Source organism: Hemitrygon akajei, chromosome 27 (assembly GCF_048418815.1).
Source record: "Hemitrygon akajei chromosome 27, sHemAka1.3, whole genome shotgun sequence".
Taxonomy (NCBI): domain Eukaryota; kingdom Metazoa; phylum Chordata; class Chondrichthyes; order Myliobatiformes; family Dasyatidae; genus Hemitrygon; species Hemitrygon akajei.
In genome coordinates, this window is record NC_133150.1 from 54,539,622 (window position 1) to 54,561,923 (window position 22,302).

A 22,302-nucleotide genomic window follows, 5' to 3' on the forward strand; every position below is an offset into this window, starting at 1 on the left:
CCAAACCCCTCCCCTCCTCGTCTCTGGGCATCCGCACATCCCGTTATCTTGCCCTGTCTACAGTGCCCCTCCCCTCCCCCCTCCCCCTCCTCTCCCCTCCCCTCTCCCATCTTACTTCCCTCTCCTCTCTTGTCTCACACTCATCCCCTTCCCACTCCTCTCCTCTCCTTTCTCATTCCCTTCCCATCTCACTCCACTCCCCTCTCTATCTTACTCCCCTCCCTGTCTGATCCTCCCCCTCCCCATCTCAGTCCCCACCCCTTCCATATCTGACTCCAACTCTATCCAGTCTCAGTCCCCACCACTCCCCTCCCCAGCTCACTTGCAATCCCTCCCCCTCTCATTCCCCTCTCTTTTTCTCTCCAATCTCACTCCCCTCCCACATTTCACTCCCCTCCAAGCCCTTCTCACTGCCTTCCACTTGCCCATATCGCTCGCAACTTCTCACCTTACTCCCTGCCCTCCCCATCTTACTCCCCTCCCTTCCTCATCTCACTCCACTCCCCTCCCCTCCTCATCTCGTTCCACTCCCCTCCCCACCCTTTCTCACTCTCTTCCCTTCCCATCTCTGTCCCATTTCAATCCCCTTTCATGTCTGTCCTCTACTTTCCTGTCACACAACTATCCCCTCACACATCTCATTATACACCCTCCCCGACTCACTTCCCTCCCATCCTCAGCCACCCTTACCTGTCTCACTCCCTTACCTTCTTCATCTCACTCTCACCCAATTTCACTCCCCTGCCTTCCTCATCTCACTGGCCCCCAATTTCACTTCCCTTCCTGCCACTCTCCGTCCAAACCTCAACCAGCTCCTTCTTACCCTCATCTCTCTCTCCCTCCCCCACTGTCCCTCCTCTACCTCACACTACTTTCCCTTTTCTACTTGCTCCTCCACTCTCCCTTACTTACCTCACTCCCTCACCTACCTCCCTCCTCCTCCTCCTCCACCCACTCTCCAATATAACTTTCCTGTCTCCCTCCCCATCTCCCCCCATTCTCCCTCCTAACTTCACCCTATTGTCCTTTCCCAAACTCCCATGAATCTCCCTCCCCTACACAAGTAGAGACAGCTTGTAGGGAGTTTTTGGGGAAGGACAGGCAGATGATAGAGCAAAGATGCACTCAGCCTGATGGTTTGAGATGTGTCTATTTTAATGCAAGGAGTATGATAAACAAGGTGGATGAACTTCGAGTGTGGATCAATATGTGGAACTGTGATGTTGTGGCCATTACAGAGACTTGGATGTCTCAGGGGCAGGAATGCCTGCTTAGTGTGCCAGGCTTTAGATGTTTCAAAAAGGACAGGGAGGGAGGCAAAATAAGTAGGGGTGTGGCATTGCTAATTAGGGATAGTATCACAGCTGCAGAAAAGGAGGAAGTCATGGAGGGATAATCTACTGAGTCAGTGTGGGTGGAAGTCAGAGACAGGAAGGGGGCAATAACTTTACTGGGTGTCTTTTATAGAATCCCCAAAAATAGCAGGACATCAAGGAGCAGATAGGGAGGCAGATTCTGGAATGGTGCAATAATAATAAGGTTGATGTGATGGGAGATTTTAACTTTCCTAATATTGACTGGCATCTCCTTAGAGCATTTGGGTAGAGTTTGTTAGGTGTTTAAGGAAGGTTTCCTGATGCAATATGTAGATAAGCCAACCAGAGGAGAGGCTGTACTTGATCTGGTATTCGGAAATGAACCTGGTCAGTTGTCAGATATGTCAGTGGGAGAGCGTTTTGGAGGTAGTGACCACCATCTGTCTCCTTCACCATAGTGCTGGAGAGGGATAGGAGCAGACAATTTGGGAAAAATATTTTATTGGGGTAGGGAGAGATATGATGCCACTAGGAAGGGATTTGGGTGCAGATGGTCTCAAGGAAATGCACGGCAGAAATGTGCTAAACGTTCAGGGAACATTTGCATGGTGTTCTGCATAGGCATGTTGCATTGAGGCAGGGAAAGGATGGGAGGGTTTAAGAACCATGGTGTACAAAGGATGAAGAAAATCTAAAGAAAAGAAAAGCTTATGAAAGGTTGAAGAAACTAGGTACTGATAGAGCTCTAGAAAATTACAAGGGTGCCAGGAAGGAGCTCAAGAATGAAATTAGGAAAGTTAGAAGGGTCATGAGAAGTCCTTGGTGAGCAGGATTAAGAAAAACCCTAAGGAATTCTACAAGTATGTGAAGAACAAGAGGATGAGCTATTGTGAGAGTAGGACCAATCAGGAGTGAGAGTGGAAACATGTGCATGGAGTCAGAGGAGGTAGTACTTAATGAATACTTTGCTTCAGTATTCAGCAGGGAAAAGGACCTTGGCAATTGTGGGGATGAGTTACAGCAGACTGAAATGCTTGAGTGTATAGACATTAAGAAAAAGGATGTGCTGGAACTTTTTAAAAGCATTAAGTTAGATAAGTCACTGGGACCAGACAAGACATACCCCAGGCTACTGTGGGAAGCAAGGGAAGAGATTGCTGAGCCTCTGGCAATGATCTTTGTATCGTCAATAGGGACGGAAGAAGTACCAGAGGATTGGAGGGTTGCAAATGTTGTTCACTTTTTCAAGAGAGGGAGTAGAGGTAACCCAGGAAATTATAGACCAGTGAGTCTTTCTTCAGTGGTGGGCAAGTTGTTGGAGAAGATCCTGAGAGGCAGGATTTATGAGCATTTGGAGAGACAATATCTGATTAAGGATAGTCAGCATGGCTTTGTCAAGAGCAGGTCGTGTCTTATGAGCCTGATTGAATTCTTTGAGGATGTAACTGGACACATTGATGAAGGTAGAGCTGTGGATACAGTGTATATGGATTTCAGTAAGGCATTTGATAAGGTTCCCATTCAGAAAATAATGAGGCATGGGATCCAAGGAGACCTTGCTTTGTGGATTGAGAATTGGCTTGCTCACAGAAGGCAAAGGGTGGTTGTAGAATGGTTCATATTCTGCATGGAGGTCAGTGGGCAGTGGTGTTAGGCAGGAATCTGTTCTGGGACCTTTCCTCTTTTTGATTTTTATAAATGACCTGGACGAAGAAGTAGAAGGGTGGGTTAGTAAGTTTGCTGATGGCACAAAGGTTGGGGATGTTGTGGATAATCTGGAGCGTTGTCAGAGGTTACAGCGGGACATTGATAAGATGCAAAACTGGGCTGAGAAGTGGCAGATGGAGTTCAACCCAGGTAAGTATGTAGTGACAAATGAGAAAATCTACAGTAGCTCAAAATCCAAGCAACACACACAAAATATTGGAGAAACTCAGCAGGCCAGACAGCATCTATGGATAAGAGTGTTGCTAACTACAAGATCACTAATTTTACCTGTCTCATTGCACAGGATTAGATCTAAGATGACACATTCCCTTGTAGGTTCAGTAACATAATGTTCAAGAAAGCTGTCACGGATGTTATACAGTAGCCTATAGACAACTTCCACCTCTATTTTTTGTCCTTCTACTGTTCCTAAACTTTACCCAGATGGATCCAGCATCCTGCTTATCCTTCCATATTACCTGATACCCTTGGATATTTAATTCCAACCCTCTCCAACCTGCAAACACATGTCTGTAATGACCACTAAATCATACCCTTTTGTATTGATTTGTGCCACAAGTTCACTGACCTTGTTTTGAATACCACGGACATTCAGGTAAAGTGCCCTTAGACTCGTTGTACTTTTAAAATCTTGTAATCTTTTTCTCTTTTGCACTTGACTTATCTTTACTCTTACTCTTCTCTTTTTCATCTTTTGCTTTTTGCTTTATCTTTATCCATACTTTTCTCTTTTACTTTATCCATATTTCTCCAACCTGTTGACCTCTACCAGAATTGGCTCCCTTTATTCCCACTCATTGCCTCCTGCAGTCAGACAATCTTCTATCTTTGCTAATCTCTTTCCTGTAATACCATAGGCTCTTATCTTGTTTAGCAGCTTCCTGTCAGAAACATTATCAAAAGACTTCTGAAACTCCACAGAATCGCCTTTGTCTACCCTGCTTGTTATTTTTTACAAAGAATTCCAACAGATTTGACTGCATTTTATTGTGTGCTTCCAAGTACCCTGAAACCTCATCCTTACAAATGGACTCTCACATCTTTCCAACCACTGAAGTCAGTCTAACTGGTCTATAATCCTCTCTTCTGCCTTCCTTGAAGAGTGGAGTAACATTTGTAATTTTCCAGTTATAGAGTCATAGAGTATTACTACACAGAAATAGGCCTTTTGGCCATCTAGTCCAATCTGTTATTCTGCCTAGTCTTATCAAGGTGCACCTTGACCCAAACCCCCCCCCCCGCTCCATGTACTGATCCAAACTTTTTAAATGTTGAAATTGAACCCGTATCCAGCACTTCCACTGGCAGTCCATTTCACACCCTCACCATCCTCTGAGGAAAGAAGTTCTCTTCATGTTTCCCTTAAACATTTTACCTTTCACCCTTAACGCATGTCCTCTAGTTCTAGTCTCACCCAGCCTCAGTGGGAAAATCCTGCTTGCATTTACCCTACCTATCCCCCTTGTAATTTTATCTACTTATCAAATCTCCCCTCATTCTCCTATGCTCCAATAAATACAGTCCTAACTTATCAACCTTTCCTTATAACTCAGGTCCTCTAGTCCCAGCAATCTTTGTAAGTTTTCTCTGTACTTTTTTAATCTTATTGATAACTTTCCTGTCGGTAAGTGACCAAAACTATACACAATACTCTAAATTAGGCCTCACCAATATCTTACACAGAATCAAAATCAGAATCAGGTTTAATACCACCGTCATATGTCATGAAATTTAGCAGCAGTACAAATCAACATATGATAAATATGTTTTTCAAAAAGTGAATCACAGTAAGTATATATACTATAAGTCTATTAAATAGTTGTTAAAGTTACTACAAAGAACAGAAATAAATAAAAAAGTCATGAGGTAGTGTTAATGGGTTCAATGCCCATTTAGAAATCAGATGGCAGAGGGGAAGAAGCTGTTCCTGAATCACTGACTGTGTGCCTTCATGCTTCTGTACCTTCCTGACTGTAACAACAAGGGCATGTCCTGGGTGGTGGGGGTCCTTAATGATAGATGCCACTTTCCTGAGAGGCACTGCTCTTAAAGATGTATTGGATTCTACCTATGATGGAGCTGATTAATTTTGCAACTTTCTGCAACTTACTTTGATCCTGTGCAGTAACCCCCCTCCCCCATACCAGACAGTGATGCAGCCTGTCAGAATGCTCTCCACAGTACATCTGTAGAAGTTTTCAGTGTTTCAGTTGACAAAGCAAATTTCCTCAAATTCCTAATGAAATGTAGCCTCTATCTTGCCTTCTTTATAGCTGCATCAATATGTTGTGACCAGGTTAGGTCCTCAGAGATATTGACAGACAGGAACTTGAAATTGCTCACTCTCTCTACTTCTTATTCCTCTATGAGGATTGGTTTGTGTTCCATATTTCTACCCTTTCTGAAGTCCACAATCAGCTCTTTGGTCTTATTGAGGTTGAGTGCAAGGTTGTTGTTACAACACAACTCAACTAGCTGGTATATCTTGCTCCTGTACGCCCCCTCATCACCATCTGAGACTCTAGCAACAAGGGTTGTATCATTGAAAAACTTATAGATGGTATTTGAGCTGTGCCTAGCCACACAGTCATGTGTGCAGAGAGAGTAGAACAGTGGGTTGAGCACACATCCCTGAGGTGCACTAGTGTTGATCATCAGTGAGGAGAAGATGTTATTTCCTCTGCAATCCTGTTTCTCTCAGGTCCCACCGTCAGCTCTTAGATCCTCGGAGACTCTCACCCCACCTTCCCTGAAAGCCCCAAACCTCCCCTCCCCTCAAACCTTACCAAACCTCTTCCTCCCTCTGATCCCAGCTCTCATCCATGCCAGGTCTTCACTATTCTCTCTCTGTGACAGAAGGTTCTGTCCTCAATAAGGGCCTTACCTTTGGACCCCTGCACCCACACCTCAGTGAGTTCCATGCCCACCATGATGCAGAGCTCTTCTTCTGCCGTCTCCATCTCCAAGTCCACATCGATGACCCTTTCTTTTGTCTTCAACCCTTCTCCTCTTTCTAGACACCCCGCTCTGGTTTTGTGCCTGCTCTGGATCTTTTCATTGTTAACTGCTGACCAGACATCAAATGCCTCAACTTTACCACTCCCTTCCCCAATTCTAACCTCACCCCTTCCAAACGCACTGCTCTCCACATTAATCCTACCTTACCATCAAACCCCCAGATGGGGGGGGGGGTGTGTGGTAGTAGTATGGCGGACTGACCTCCACCTTTCTGAGGCCAGGTGACAATACTCAGACAACTCCTCTTACTTATCCCTTGAATAGGATACCACTAAGGAGCAAAAGGCCATTGGTTCCTGACAGCATCACCAGCCTTATTAACTCTGGGGATCATCCATCCACTGCCAGCAACCTCATAGTTCCCTTACCCCACACCTCCCATTTCTACCTCCTTCCCAAGATCCATAAACCTACCTGTCCAAGTAGGCCTATTGTTTCTGCTTGTTCCTTCCCCTCCAAACTTTTATCTGCATATCCTGATTCTGTTTTATCCCGCAAACATGAGGAAATCTGCAGATGCTGGAAATTCAAACAACACACACAAAATGCTGGTGAAACACAGCAGACCAGGCAGCATCTATAGGGAGAAGCGCTGTCGACGTTTCGGGCCGAGACCCTTCGTCAGGACTCTGTTTTATCTCCCCTGGTTCAGTACCTAACTACATTCGTGACATTTTGCATGCTCTGGATATTTTTCAATGACTTCAAGTTACCTGCCCCAGATTGTCTCATTTTCACAAACAAGAGAAAATCTGCAGATGCTGAAAATCCAAGCAACATGCACAAAATGCTGGAAAAGAGTGAAGGCCGAGATTCTTTAGCAGTCTGAAATGTTGACTGTACTCTTTTCCATAGATGCTGCCCGGGCTGCTGCGTTCCTCCAGCATTTTGTGCATGTTGCTTGCATTTCCAGCATCTGCAGATTTTCTCCTGTTTGTGACCGGTATCTCTCCCCAACTTTTCCTACACTACATCAATGAGTACACTGGGGCTGCTTCCTACACCCATGCTGAGCTCGTCGACCCCATCACTTTGCCTCTAACTTCCACCCTGCCCTCCTTCCCCTTTCTCGATCTCTCTATCTCTATCTCTGGAGACAGTCTATCTTCTGATATTTTGTATAAACCCACTGATACTCACAGCTGTCTGGACTATATCTCTGCCTAAACTATCACTTGTAAAAATGCCATCCCCTTCTCTAAGTTCCTTCGTTTCCACCCGATCTGCTCTCAGGATTTTATTCTAGAATGAAGGAGATGTCCTCCTTTATCAAAGAAAGGGGCTTCCCTTCCTCCACCATCAACGCTGCCCTCACCCAAATCTCTTCCATTTCACACACATCTGCCCAACCACCCGCCACCCCACCAGCAATAGTGTTCCCCTTGTCCTCACCTACCACCCCACCAGCCTCCACGTCAAGCATGTAATTCTCCATGACTTTTGCCAAGCTAATTGGATTCACCAAGCTTCCACCAAGCACACCTTTCTCTCCTCCCCACTTTCTGCTTTCCACTGGTATTGGTCCCTATACGACTCCCTTGACCATTCATCCCCTCCGACTGGTCTCCCTCCTGGAGATCCTTGCAAGCAGAACACATGCCACACCTGCCCCTATACGTCTTCCTTCACAACCATTCAGGGCCCTAAACAAACGCCACTTTACCTGTGAGTCTGTTGGGGTCATCTACTGTATCTGGTTCTCCCACTGTGGCCTCCTGTATATCGGTGAGACCCAACATAGGTCATAAGCCCGCTTTGCTGAACACCTATGCTCTGTACGCCAGTAAAAGCAGGATCTCCCAGTGGCCACCCACTTCAATTCTACTCACCATTCCCATCCCGACATGTCAATCCATGGTCTCTTCTACTGTCACGATGAGCTCACACTCATGTTGGAGGAGCAACATGTTTGGGTAGCCTCCAACCTGATGGCATCAATATTGATTTCTTGAACTTCTGTTAATTGCTCTCCCACTTCACCATTCCCATTACCATTTTCCTCTCTCACCTCAACTCCATATCTGCCCATCACCTCCCTCTGATGCTTCTCCTCCTTCCCTTTCCTCCATGGTCTTATGTCCTCTCCCATCAGATTCCCCCTTCTCCAGTCATTTATCTCTTTCACCCATCACCTTGTACTTCTTCGTCCCCTTTCCCCACCTTCTTGCTCTAACTTCTCATCTTTTTTTCCAGTCCTGATGAAGGATCTTGGCCTGAAATGTCGACTGTACTTTTTTCTATAGATGCTGCCTGGCCCCTTGAGTTCCTCCAGCATGTTGTATGTGTAGCTTATTTTCAATTTGCACACACTGTGGTCTTCACGTTTGGAAATTGAGGATCTAGTTGCAAAGGGAGGTATAGAGGCCCAAGTTTCAACATTAAATCCCAACTCCTGAAGGCCAATGTGCCAAAGCCTATCTATCTATGACCCCACTATCAAGGAATTATGAATCTGTATTCCCAGATTCCTCTGTTTTACTGCATTCCTCAGTGACCTACCATTCACTGTATACATGTACCCTAGTTCATCTTTGCAAAGTGTAGCACCTCACATTTGTCTGCATTAAATTTCATCTACTATTTTTTTTAGCTGGTCCAGATTCCATTGCAAGTTTTGATAGTCTTCCACTCCACCTCCTTTCTTGGTGTCATCCACAAATTTGCTGATCCAGTTAACTACAGTATCATTCAGATCATTGATATAGATGACAAGTAGCAATGGGCCCATCACCGATTCCTGTAGCACTCCACATCATAGGCCTCCTGTCAGAGAGGACACCACTTACTACCAATTTCTGACTTCTTTCACTATCTCATCCTGATAGCCAAGCAACTGAACCTTCTTGACCAACCTCCTTGTAAAAGGCCTTGCTAAAGTTCATGTAGACAACAATAGACAATAGACAGTAGGTGCAAGCGTAGGCCATTCAGCCCTTCTAGCCAGCACTGCCATTCACTGTGATCATGGCTGATCATACACAATCAGTACCCCGTTCCTGCCCTCTCCCCACATCCCTTGACCCCGTTATCTATAAGAGCTCTATCTAACTCTCTCTTGAATGCATCCAGAGACTTGGCCTCCACTGCCTTCTGGGGCAAAGTATTCCACATATCCACCACTCTCTGGGTGAAAAAGTTTTTCCGCATCTCTGTTCTAAATGGCCTACCCCTAATTCTTAAACTGTGGCCTCTAGTTCTGGACTCACCCATCAGCGGGAACATGCTTCCTGCATCCAGTGTGTCCAATCCCTTAATAATCTTATATGTTTCAATCAGATCCCCTCTCATCCTTCTAAATTCCAGTGTATACAAGCCCAGTCGCTCCAATCTTTCAACATATGACAGTCCTGCCATTCCGGGAATTAACCTTGTGAACCTACGCTGCACTCCCTCAATAGCAAGAATGTCCTTCCTCAAATTTGGAGACCAAAACTGCACACAATACTCCAGGTGGGGTCTCACCAGGGCCCTGTACAGCTGCAGAAGGACCTCTTTACTCCTATACTCAATTCCTCTTGTTATAAAGGCCAACATGCCATTAGCTTTCTTCACTGCCTGCTGTACCTGCATGCTTGCTTTCATTGACTGATGTACAAGAACACCATTCACTGTCTTCCCTTCAACTCCATTGGTAACTCCTGAAAAACTCTAAAAGATTTGTTAGACATGACTTAGCGCACACAAAGCTATTTTGATGATCACTGATCAGTCCCTGTCTATCCAAATACTTATAAATGCAGTCCCTCAAATACTGTCCAATATCTTACCCACTACTGAGGTCAAGCTCACTGGCTGATAATTTACCTGCTTATTCTTAGAGTCTTTCCTGAACAATGGAACAACATTAGCTATCCTGCAGTCCGCTGGCACTTTGTTCAGGGCTAAGGACATTTTAAATACCTAGGCTCCGGAATGTTTCCAGTCCTCTGGAACTATTCCAGAATCTAGTGATTCTTAAAAAATCACTACTAATGCCTTCACAACCTCTTCAGCCACCTTTTTCAGAACACTAGGGTGTAGCTTATCTGGTCCAGACCTTTCAGCTTCCCAAGCACCTTCTCCCTAGTAATAGCAACAGTACTCACTTCTACAACCTGACACTCCTTGAATTTCTGGTATACTGCTCATATCTTCCACAGTGAATAATAACATAAAATACTTACTGCTCTTATGCAATTTCTTTGTTCTCCATTACTCCCCATTAATACCTCACTAGTGTCATTTTCCAGTGGTCAGCTAACCCTCTTGCCTCTCTTTTACTCTTCATATTGCTGAAAAAAAACTTTTGACATCACTTTTTATATTATTGGCTAGCTTATCTTCATATTTCACCTTTTCTCTCCTTATTGATTTTTTAGTTGCCTTCTGTGGTTTTTAAAAGCTTCCTCATCCTTCAGCTTCCCAATAATTTTTTGTTCTATTATATGCCCTCTCTAAAACCTTTTGGTTGTAGATGGTTTGTATTCTGCATGACGGTTAGTGACCAGTGGTGTTCCACCAGGATCTGTTCTGGGGTGCCTCCTGTTTGTGATTTTTATAAATGACCTGGATGAAGAAGTAGAATGGTGGGTTAGTAAGCTTGCTGATGACACAAAGGTTGTGGGTATTGTGGATAGTGTGGAGGGCTGTTAGAGGTTACAGCAGGACATTGATAGCATGCAGAACTGGGCTGGGAAGTGGCAGATGGACTTCAATCCAGATAAATGTGAAGTGGTTCATTTTGGTAGGTCAAATTTGAAGGCAGAATATAGTATTAGAGGTAAGACTCTTGGCAGTTTGGAGAATCAGAGAGATCTTGGGGTCCATGTCCACTCTAAACTGCTGCGCAGGTTGACAGTGTTGCTAAGAAAGCATATGGTGTATTGACATTCATCAACCATGGGATTGAGTTTAAGAGCCGAGAGGTCATGTTGCAGCTATATAACACCTTAGTTAGACCCCACTTGGAGTACTGTGCTCAGTTCTGGTCGCCTCACTACAGGAAGGATGTGGAAGCCATAGAAAGGGTGCAGAGGAGATTTACAAGGATGTTGCCTGGATTGGGGAGCATGCCCTATGAGAATAGGTTGAGTGAACTTGGCCTTTTCTCTTTGGAGCGACGGAGGATGAGAGATGACCTGATAGAGGTGTATAAGACGATGAGAAGCATTGATCATGTGGATAGTTGGAGGCTTTCTCCCAGAGCTGAAATGGCTAACACGAGGGGACATAGTTTTAAGTGCTTGGAAGAAGGTACAGAGAGGATGTCAGGGGTAAGCTTTTCACACAGAGAGTGGTGGATGCATGGAATGCACTGCCGGAGGCGGATACTCATTTTAGAGTCTCTTAGATAGGTACGTGGAGCTTAGTAAAATAGAGGGCTATATGGTCGGGAAATTCTCGGCAGTTTGTAGAGTAGGTTACATGGTTGGCACAACATTGTTTGCTGGAGGGCATGTAGCGTGCTGTAGATTTCTATCTTCTATGTTCTATGTTCTCTCTTTAGCTTTTATGTTGGCTTTGACTTCCTTTGTCAGCCATGATTACCTCACCTTCCTTTAGAGTATTTCATCTTAGGGATGAAATGATTTTAGCACCTCCCTCTCAAATTGCAGGCTGAATTCTATCATATTATGATCACTGCATCTAAGGGACCTTTACCTTAAGCTTCCTAATCAAATGTTTCATTACACAACATCTTGAAATGCCTTCCTCTGAGAGGGCTCAACCACAAATTGCTCTAAAAAGCCATCTTGTAGGTGTTCTACAGATTTCCTCTCTTGATATCCAGCACCAACCTGATTTTCCCAATCTACCTGCATATTAGAATCCACCATGACTATTGTAGAATTGCCCTTTTGACATGCATTTTCTAGCTCTCATTGTCATTTGTAGTCCACTTCTGCCTACTCTTATGAGGCCTGTATAAAACTTTTATAGATCTTTTTAACCTTGCATTTTCTCAACTCTATCCACAAGCAGTCGTCATCTTCTGATCCTATGTCATCACTTTCTGGGGAACACACACAAAATGCTGGAGGAACTCAGCAGCCAGACATGCATCTATGGAAAAGAGTATTGTTGACGTTTCAGGCAGAGCCCCTTCAGCAAATCCAGAATGATTTGATTTCAATTTTTACCAAGAGAGCTATGTCACTTACTCTGCCGACCTTTGAATACAATGTGTATCCTTGGATATTAAGATCCCAACTGTGATCTTCTTTCAGCCACGACTCAGTGATGCTCACAGCATCATACATGCCGACTTGTAACTGTGCTGCAAGTTCATTGACCTTATTCTGCATTCTGTGTGCATTCAAATATAATACATTCGGTCCTGTATTCATCACCCTATTCAATTTTGTCTCCATGTTACCAGAAGTTAAATTCTTATTTCTTTTGAAACATTTTGTCTTTTTTTATATTAGGGACTTCTGTAACTTTTGCTGCACTCTCCTTTGCTTTTACTCTATCCTCACATTTCCAAGCTGTTGAACCCAACTCTTTGCTAGTTAGTTTAAGCTCAATCAACACCTCTAGTTATGCAATTCACCAGGACTCAATTTTCTCCCCACCTCTGTCTCCTTATCCGTCTATATCCACTGTCTATCTATATCTATATATATCCCTCTCTTTTTTTTTATATATCTTTTCCCTATTTCCCTCTTTCTCCACATCACTCAATGCCCATCTTTCTGTCTCCCCATCCTGGTCCATCCCTGTTCCCACCATCTGATTTTCACTGCCCCCAATCTCTCTCACCATCTCTCTAACACTACCTTCTCTATGTATATCTTTCTCCCTGTCTTGCTCTTTGCCCTTTCTCTCTTGCCTGTCTCTCATTCTGATTGCTATCTCCATCGCTCTCTGTCTCCGTGCCTTGCCCGCTCACTCTGTCTGCCTGTCTCTCTTTCTCTCCAGCTCTCTCTTCCCCATCACCCTCTCCTCATCTCTTTCTCATGTTCCAGATTTCCAGCTTTTGCGATCTGTGTGTCTCTCTCCTCTGTTCACTAACTCCCACCTCTCTCCCCTCGCTGCCTCCCTCTCTCTCTATCTTCTCCCATTCCTTTCTCCCTCCCTCTCTCCCAGTCTTACCTAGTTCTCAGTTCACTCGAGTTCCTGTCCCCCTTGAACCGTCTCTGTCTACTGCTGTCGCTCGCCAACTCAGTTCAGGTTGCCTTCTCCATCTCTCTCTCACACTTTGATTTTCCTTGTCCCCTATCTTTCAGTCTCTCCATCTCTCCCCCTTCTCTCCCACTCTCTTGTTTCTATATCACTCTCATTTCCCTCCAACAAGTTCCTCTCCAATCTCCCTCATCCAGTTTTCCTCACCTTATCTCACTCACCCTCCATTTCCTATCATTCTCCTTAATCCCTCTACCTCACCCTCTCCCCCTCCATCTCCCTAATCCCCCTCACTCTCTTTCTCTGCATCTCTCCAATCCCTCTCCCTCATCTTCTCAATATCTCCCCCTCCATTACCCCAATCCCTCTCCCTCAGCCACTCACTCTCTCTCCCCCATCTCCCTAATCTCTGTCCCTCATCCTAATTCACTATCCCCACTCCCTCACCTTCTCTCACATTTCCCCCTCCCTCCCCAATCCCTCTCCCTCACCTTCTCTTACTCTGCCCCCTCCATCTCCCTCACCCACACTCGTTCTATCCCTCCATCTCTTATCATTCTCCCCAATCTCTCTCCGTCACCTTCTCACTCACCCCCTCCATCTCCCTAATCCCTCTCCCTCATCCTAACTCACTCTGCCCACTCCCTCTCCAATCCATCTAACTTTCTTTCCCTCCATCTCTCCAATCCTTCTCCCTCACCCGCTCTCACTCTTTTCCCTTCTCCTATCATTCTCCCCAATCCCTCTCCCTCACCTTCTCTCACTCTTCCCCTCCATCTCCCCAATCCCTCTCCCTCACTCTCCCCATCACCCCTCATTTTCTCAATCCCTCTACCTCACCCTGTCTCCCCCTCCCTCCCTCTCTGTCTCCCAAAATTCACCTCAATTGCTCTCTCTCTCACAGATGGAACAAAGGTGCTTGGTGAGGTCATCTCCTGTTCTGTGTCAGGTCTCACCGATATATAGGAGGCCACATCAGGAGCACTAGATAAGATCATAAAACCATAAAACATATGAGCAGAATTAGGCCATTCAGCCCATCATGGCTGATCCTGGATTCCACTCCACCCCATCCACCTACCTTCTCATTATATCCTTTAATGCCCTGACTGGTCAGGAAACAATCAACTTCTGCCTTAAATATACCCACAGACTTGGCCTCCACGGCTGTCTGTGCCATACCATTCCACAGATTCACTACTCTCTGGCTAAAAAAATTCTTCCTTACCTCTGTTCTAGAGGGTTGCCCTTCAATTTTAGGCTGTGCCCTCTGGTTCTGGATGCCCCCACCATAGGAAACATCCTCTCCACATCCACCTTATCTAGTTCTTTCTACATTCAGTAGGTTTCAATGAAATCCTCACGCATTCTTCTAAATTCCAGTGAGGTCAGGCCCAAAGTTGCCAAATGCTCCTCATATGATAACTTCTTCATTCCCGGAATCATCCTCGTGAACCTCCTCTGGGCTTTCTCCGATGTCAACACATCCTTTTTGAGATATGAGGTCCAAAACTGTTGACAATACTCAAAAGTGCAGCCTGACTAGTGTCTTATAAAGGTTCAGCACTATCTCCTTACTTTTATGTTCTATTCCCCTTGAAATAAATGCCAACATTGTATTTGCCTTCTTTACCACTGACTCAAACTGTAAATTAACCTTCTGGGAGTCTTGTACAAGGACTCCTAAGTCCCTCTGCACCTCTGATGTTTGAACCTTCTCCCCATGTAGCAAAATGCATTATTGTACATTTCCCAACACTGTATCCATCTGGCACTTTTTTGCCCATTCTTCCAATATGTCTAAGAAGAGCTGCAATCACATTGCTTCCTCAGCACTACCTACCCCTCCACCTAACTTTGTATCATCTGCAAACTTTGCCACAAAGTCTTTTGTCCTCTCCTATCAGGTTCCCCCTTCTCTAGTCATTTATCTCTTTCACTTAATCAGCTTCCCAGCTCTTTACTTCAACCCACCCGGCTCCTGGTTTTATCTATTACCTACCACTTTGTACTTCTTCCTCCCCTCCCACCTTCTTACTCTAACTTCTCATCTTTTTTTCCAGTCCTGATGAAGGGTCCTGGCCTGAAACGTTGACTCTTTATTCTTTTCCATAGATGCTGCCTGGCCTGCTGAGTATCTGCAGCACTTTGTGTGTGTTGCTCTGGATTTTCAGCATCTGCAGATCTTCTTGTGTTTGTGAGCTTTGTGGAGTGTTCAGGTAGTCTACCCTAACCTCCATTAGATTTAGTGTTTTTTAAAAGAGTTCTAATGTTGTGAACATTTCAAACATTTCACAAAATGAGATTGTTCTTAAAAAAAGGAATTGAAAGGAATTGGTTAAAAAATGAATAAGAGAGAGAGAGAGAGAGAGAAGGAGAAGAGAGAGAGATGTAAATCTGGGTAAAGTGAACTTAATCACTCAATTTCTGTGACTATAATTTCAAAGCAGTTCTATAGACATGAAGTACATACCTAGATATTCTCTTTTTTTTAAGAAGGGGAGATGTAGTGGTAGTTAATAGTGTCATAGGAAGTCATTCCTGCCTGTGGCCATCAAACTTTACAACTCCTCCCTCAGAGTGTCAGACACCCTGAGCCAATAGACTGGTCCTGGACTTATTTCCACTTGGAATAATTTACTTATTATTATTTAATTATTTATAGTTTTATATTGCTATATTTCTACACTATTCTTGGTTGGTGCGACTGTAACGAAACCCAATTTCCCTCGGGATCAATAAAGTATGTCTGTCTGTCTGGATTCCTATGCCTCTTGCTTAGCCACTCCCACGTGGGCAGAGTTCACATATTGTATAAGCAGGGTGATCAGTTGAATAGCCTGCCTGCTGCTGTGCTGGTGTGCTCTGCACAAACCCTCAGTAACAAAAACAATATCCAGCGTGGACTCGTACATTCTGTCTCCAGCTCAGACATTCTCTGTACATCCTTCCCAACTCAGATGCATCTTCTGTCTCCCTGTACATTCCTTCCCAGCTCATACTGATCCACTCTCTCCCTTTAGAACACAAGACCATATGATAGAGGAGCAGAATTAGGGCAATTGCTCCATCGAGTCTGCTCCACCACTTCATCATGGCTGATCCATTTCCCTCTCAGCACCAGTCTCCTGCCTTCTCCCTATATTTCTTCATGTTCTGACTAATTTAACAGTAGAAACACATTCCCTATCTCTCTGTACTTCCCTTCCCACAGACACATTCCGTCTCCCTGTACGTTGACTCTCCAGTACAGACACATTCCCTGTCTCTCTGTACATTGCCTTCCCGCACAGACACATTCCCTGTCTCTCTACATTTTCTCTTCAGCACACATTCCCTGTCTCCCCGTACTTTCCTTCTCTGCACAGACACATTCCTTGTCTCTCTACATTTTCTCTCCAGCACAGACACATTCCCTGTTTCTCTACATGCTTTCTCCAGTACAGACATATTTCCTGTCTCCCTGTACATTCTTTCTCCACTCTGTCTCTCTGTTGCCCTCTATCACTTGCATGTGCCCCTGCAGTAGCTGGCACTGCCAGTTCATAGTCTCCGCCTGCTGCCCACACCAGCCAAAGCACAGCCCTCCTACAGGAGCTCTGGCCGGTGAACGTCAGCCGTTCCCAGGAGAGGGAATGAGCTACGAGGAGGCTGAGGGAGAGACAGTCATCACAAGAGAGAGAGAAGAGAGGACAAAGTTAGAGAAGACAATGCAGATAACGACACAACAACCACCTCCCTGAAACTTCCATCGACGAAGATACTAAGGTATGAACTTCTATTACTGTCATAGTTTCAGCTCATGTTAGACATAGAGTGAAGCTCCCTCTGTACTGTCCTGTCACACACTCCCAGGGCACAGGTCAGGCACAGAGTGAATTTCCCTCTACACTGTCCCATCACACACTCCCTCTACTCTGTCCCATCACACACTCCCACTACACTGTCCCATTACACACTCCCAGGGCACAGGTCAGGCACAGAGTGAATTTCCCTCTACACTGTCCCATCACACATTCCCTCTACTCTGTCCCATCACACACTCCCACTACACTGTCCCATCACACGCTCCCTCTACACTGTCCCATTACACACTCCCAGGGCACAGGTCAGGCACAGAGTGAAACTCCCTCTACACTGTCCCATCACACACTCCCAGGGCGCAGGTCAGGCACAGAGTGAATTTCCCTCTACACTGTCCCATCACACACTCCCTCTACTCTGTCCCATCACACACTCCCACTACACTGTCCCATCACACGCTCCCTCTACACTGTCCCATCACACACTCCCAGGGCGCAGGTTAGGCACAGAGTGAATTTCCCTCTACACTGTCCCATCACACGCTCCCACTACACTGTCCCATTACACATTCCCAGGGCACAGGTCAGGCACAGAGTGAATTTCCCTCTACACTATCCATCACACACTCTCAGATTCACCTAAATCTCTTCCTGCTTTTCCCCAAATCTGTGTCCTTTCGTTTGATCTACCATTAACGTGGGGAAACATTTGCATTTGTTTCTTATAATTTATATAAATCGTACATCAGTCTTACTTCCCTCTAAACTCGTCAACTCAGCCTCTCCTGTATCTCTCTGCATAACTGAAACAGTCAGTCCCATGTAATATCCTGCTGAATCTCCCCTGCACCCATTCCAGTGGTATCACATCCTTCCTGTAGTGTGGAAATCAGAAGTGCACCTGGTGCCCCAGCTCAGGAATGACCAGAGTTTTATAAAGTCGAACCCTAACATTTTGGACCAGTGACCTATATGGGAGCTTGTCAAAGGCTTTACTGATGTCCATGTGGGCAACATCTACTGCACTCATCTCATCGACACACTTTGTTACCTCCTCAAAGAATTCAGTCACTGCCTGTTTCTGATCAGTCCCTGACTTTCCATGTGACCATTAATCCTGCCCTTCAGATGTTTTCCAAAGGTCCCTCTGTCCTGATGCTAGGTTCACTCCCTATAATCACCAGGCTTTTCCTTACTGCCATTCTTAAACAAGGGGATCCCGTTTTCATTCTCCAGTAAAGTGAGGCCTGAATCCTCAGTTGTGGTTGGTATTGATGTAAAAATCTCAGCCACCTTTTGCCTCACGACCCCTAACAGCCTGGGATAAATGTCATCTGGCTCCTTGGCTGTATCCACCCTGAAATCCATAAGACCATGAAGTCCATCAAGGTATCTAGTTCTTCCTCTTTATTTATGGAGATGTGCTCTAGAATTTTACTGCACCCTTCACTGAAGTCTCCGAAAACAAAGTTGGTGCAGAGTGTGATAAGGATGGCAAGTCTGTCGAACCCTGGATGTCCCAGAGTATGTTCAAGGAAAAGAAGGAAGCTTGTGACAGGTACAGAGCACTAATATTAGGCAAGCTACTCAATAGTACAGAGAGTAAGGAAATGTTTAATGAAGAAATAAGGAGGGTAAAGATGGCCAAGAAGTATCACTGAGACAAATTAAAGGAAAAATCCAAAACATTTTAAGTTTAGAGCATGAAGGCAACAGGATAGGTCCCTTAGGAACTAAATTGACCATCTGGGTGTAGAGTCAGAGGACATGGGGGAGATTGTAAACAGCTATTTCCCATTGGGCCTGATGAGATGTGTCCTAGGCTGCTGTGGAAGGCAGGGAGGGAGGAGATTACTGGGGTCAGAGGAGAAACGTTGAAATCTTTGCTGGCCACAGGTGAGGTCCCAGATGACTGGAGGACAGCAAACATGGTGCCTTTGTTCAGGTAGGTATAAGCTTTTTGGATAAAACTCTGTAGGACAGGGTTAGCAGGATTGGAAAGGCAGCAATTTAATTGGCATAGTCAGCATGGATTTGTTGCTGGGAGATCCTGTTTTTTTTTGGACAGATAATTAAATATTTTGATAACGAGCAGTACAGATGATGTTGTCTACATAGCAATTGACAAGGTCCCATATTGCAGGCTGGTCCAGAAGGATAGAAGCCATGAGATACAGGCATGTTAGCAAACTGGATCCAAAGTAACCCAGCTCTTAGGGGGTAAAGGGTGATGCTGGAGGGGTGGTTATTTGTGACTGGAAGTCTGTAACAAGTGGTGTTCTGCATGAATCGATGCTTGATCCATGAACCACTTAAATGTTAAGGTAGGAGTTCCAATGAGCTTGTTTGCAGTTAAGCACAAAAATAAATGGTGCTGTTGACAGTGAGGAGTCTAACTGATGAGTCATTAAGTTGGGGAGAGCATTGGTATGAAGAATTTAATCCCCATAAGTGAAACAGGAGAATGGATTTGAGAGGGATAATAAAGCAGCCATGATGCAATGGTGTCCAGACTTGATGGGCCAAATGGCCTAATTCTGCTCCCATGTCTTATGGTCTTACGGTCATGTTAAGGGGATTTGAAGGAAAAGTGGAACCTAGTATACCAGTACAAAGTTCAGTCAATGTGGCAGCAGAGGGGATAAGGGTATAAACAAAATTTACATGATACTTCATTAACCAGCACACAGGAGGGTTTATGATACAATGTCTGAAACCATTGGCATTGGTTATTCCTGTCACATGTACAGAGATACTGTGAAAAGTTTGTCCTGCATTCTGTTCATACAGATTAGATCATTACAAAATGCATTGAGGTAGAACAAGGTAAAACAGTAACAATGCAGAATAAAGTGTAACAGCTACAGAGAGAGTGCAGTGCAAGATCAATAAAGTACAAGATCAGAACAAGTTAGGCCGTGAGGCCACAGTCCATCTTATTGTACCAAGGAACCATTTATTGGTCTCATAACGGTGGTATAACAGTCAGGACGAAGGATCTCGGCCCAAAACGTCGACAGTGCTTCTTCCTATAGATGCTGCCTGGCCTGCTGCGTTCCACCAGCATTTTGTGTGTGTTGCTTGAATTTCCAGCATCTGCAGATTTCCTCGTGTTTGCCAAGGAGAGGAGGCTGGTTTCTGGGATGGGCTGAGCTGTAACCACAACTCAGTGTGGTTTCTTGGGGGCACTGACAGAATAGTTGCCATAGCAAGCCATGATGACTTCAGATAGAATGCTTTCTATTGTGCACTTATAAAAAAGGTAGATCTTGATGGGGACATGCCAAATTTCTTATAGCATGCTGTGGAAGTAGAGACATTGGTGAGCTTTCTTGGTGATGGTTGGATCATATTGGTCATGTTCACACCTTGGATCATGAAGCTGTTACTCCACACAACATCAGCACTGTTGAGCATCTACGTAAAACCCCTCCCCTCCCCTCCCTCAACTTGGCAGATCATTTGATTTGCTGACATTGAAGAAGAGGTTGTTTTCATGACACCACGTCACTAAACATCTGGGATACCAAGAACAGTTCTGCTCAACACATTATACAAGGATGTGAGAGGACATTCCCAGATGTTACCTGGAATTGAATGTTTCAGTGATCCAGAGATACTGGGTCTGTTCTCCCTGGAGCCAAGGAGGCTGAGGGAGTCCTGACAGTGGGGTACAGATGAGGGGTATAGATAGGGTAATTGAAAGCAGGCTTTTTTACACTGAAGTTGGTAAGACTACAACCAGATGTCATTGGTGAAAGATGAAAGGTGAGAAGTTTGAGGGGAACTTAAGGGGAAACTTCACAGAGGGGGTGGTGAGAAAGTGGAATGAGCTGCCAGCACAAGTGGTGCATGCAAACTCGACTTCAGTGTTGAATTGAAGTTTGGATACGCATGGATGGTAGAGATATGGAGACAATGGTTCCAATGCAGGTCGGGGGCAGCAGGCAGTTTAAGTGGTTCAGCACAGACTAGATGGGCTGAAAAGCCTTTTACAGTACATACTTTTTATGACTCTAGGACAAAATAATGAAGGGATGGGCTGTTGTAAACTTTTCCCATGGCAGAACTGGTGGATGTACCTATAACCAGAATTGTGGATTTAAGGTGGGGAATGAATGGTTCAGAGGGGATCTGAGAGGGGTTTGGAACCTGAAACACAGACTGGTGGTGGGGGGTGAAAGTGTCTGCACCAGCAGATGAATCACGAGGCAGAGAGGTACGGACCAAGAGCTGTGAAATGCGAACAGTGTACATGTGGACAATGGTCACCATGGGAACGATGGGTTGATGGGCATGCGGCTAAAAGTACTTCGAGCTTGTCCTCATTCCCCTCCCCCCATCTGTTTACTCTGGCATCTTTCCCCTTCCTTTCCAATCCCGATGAAGGGTCACGTCCTGAAACATCAACTGTTTATCCATTTTCATAGATGCTGCCTTACCTGCTGAGTTCCTCCAGCATTTTTGAGTGTGTTACTTTGGATTTCCAACATCTGTGTTTATGTGGCTGTACCATCTGTTTCTGTGACTATGAAGTTCCCTCTACACTGTCCCATCACACACTCCCAGAGTACGGGTCAGACAGAGAGTGAAACTCACTCTACACCATCCCATCACACACTTCCTCTACACTGTCCCATCACGCACTCCCTCTACACTGTCCCATCGCACACTCCCTCTACACCGTCCCATCACACACTCCCTCTACACTGTCCCATCGCACACTCCCTCTACACCGTCCCATCACACACTCCCTCTACACTGTCCCATCACACACTCCCTCTACACTGTCCCGTCACACACTCCCTTTACACCGTCCCGTCACACACTCCCTCTACACTGTCCCATCACACACTCCCTCTACACTCTCCCATCACATAGTCCCGTGGGCACAGGTTTGACACAGAGTGAAACTCCCTCTACACTATCCCATCACACACTCACAGGATCAGTTGCAGAGTGAAGCTCCTCAGCACTGTCTCATCACACACTCACGGGGCATGGGTCAGACACTGAGTGAATTTCTCTTTACACTGTCCCATCACTCACTCCCAGGATACAGGTTAGGTACAGAGTGAAGATCCCTTTACCGTAGCATTGGAGAGGGATAGAAACAGATAAGTTAGAAAAGTGTTTAGTTGGAGTAAGGGGAAATATGAGGCTATCAGGCAGGAACTTGGAAGCATAAATTGGGAACAGATGTTCTCAGGGAAATATACGAAAGAAATGTGGCAAATATTCAGGGGATATTTGCACGGAGTTCTGCATAGGTATGTTCCAATGAGGCAGGGAAAGAATGGTAGGGTACAGGAACCATGGTGTCAAGAAGAAAA

At 45.1% G+C, this 22,302-nt stretch overlaps 1 protein-coding gene across 1 annotated transcript in view; it reads left to right on the top strand.

Moving 5' to 3' along the window:
- Positions 1-16,707: 16,707 nt before the first annotated feature.
- The window catches only part of LOC140717441 (ATP-sensitive inward rectifier potassium channel 10-like), a 32,552-nt gene continuing 26,957 nt past the window's right edge, over positions 16,708-22,302 (top strand). Inside the window, exon 1 of the mRNA XM_073031040.1 lies at positions 16,708-16,934. The gene's annotated coding sequence lies outside the window, so the exon portion shown is untranslated. The remainder of the gene's footprint in view (positions 16,935-22,302) is intronic.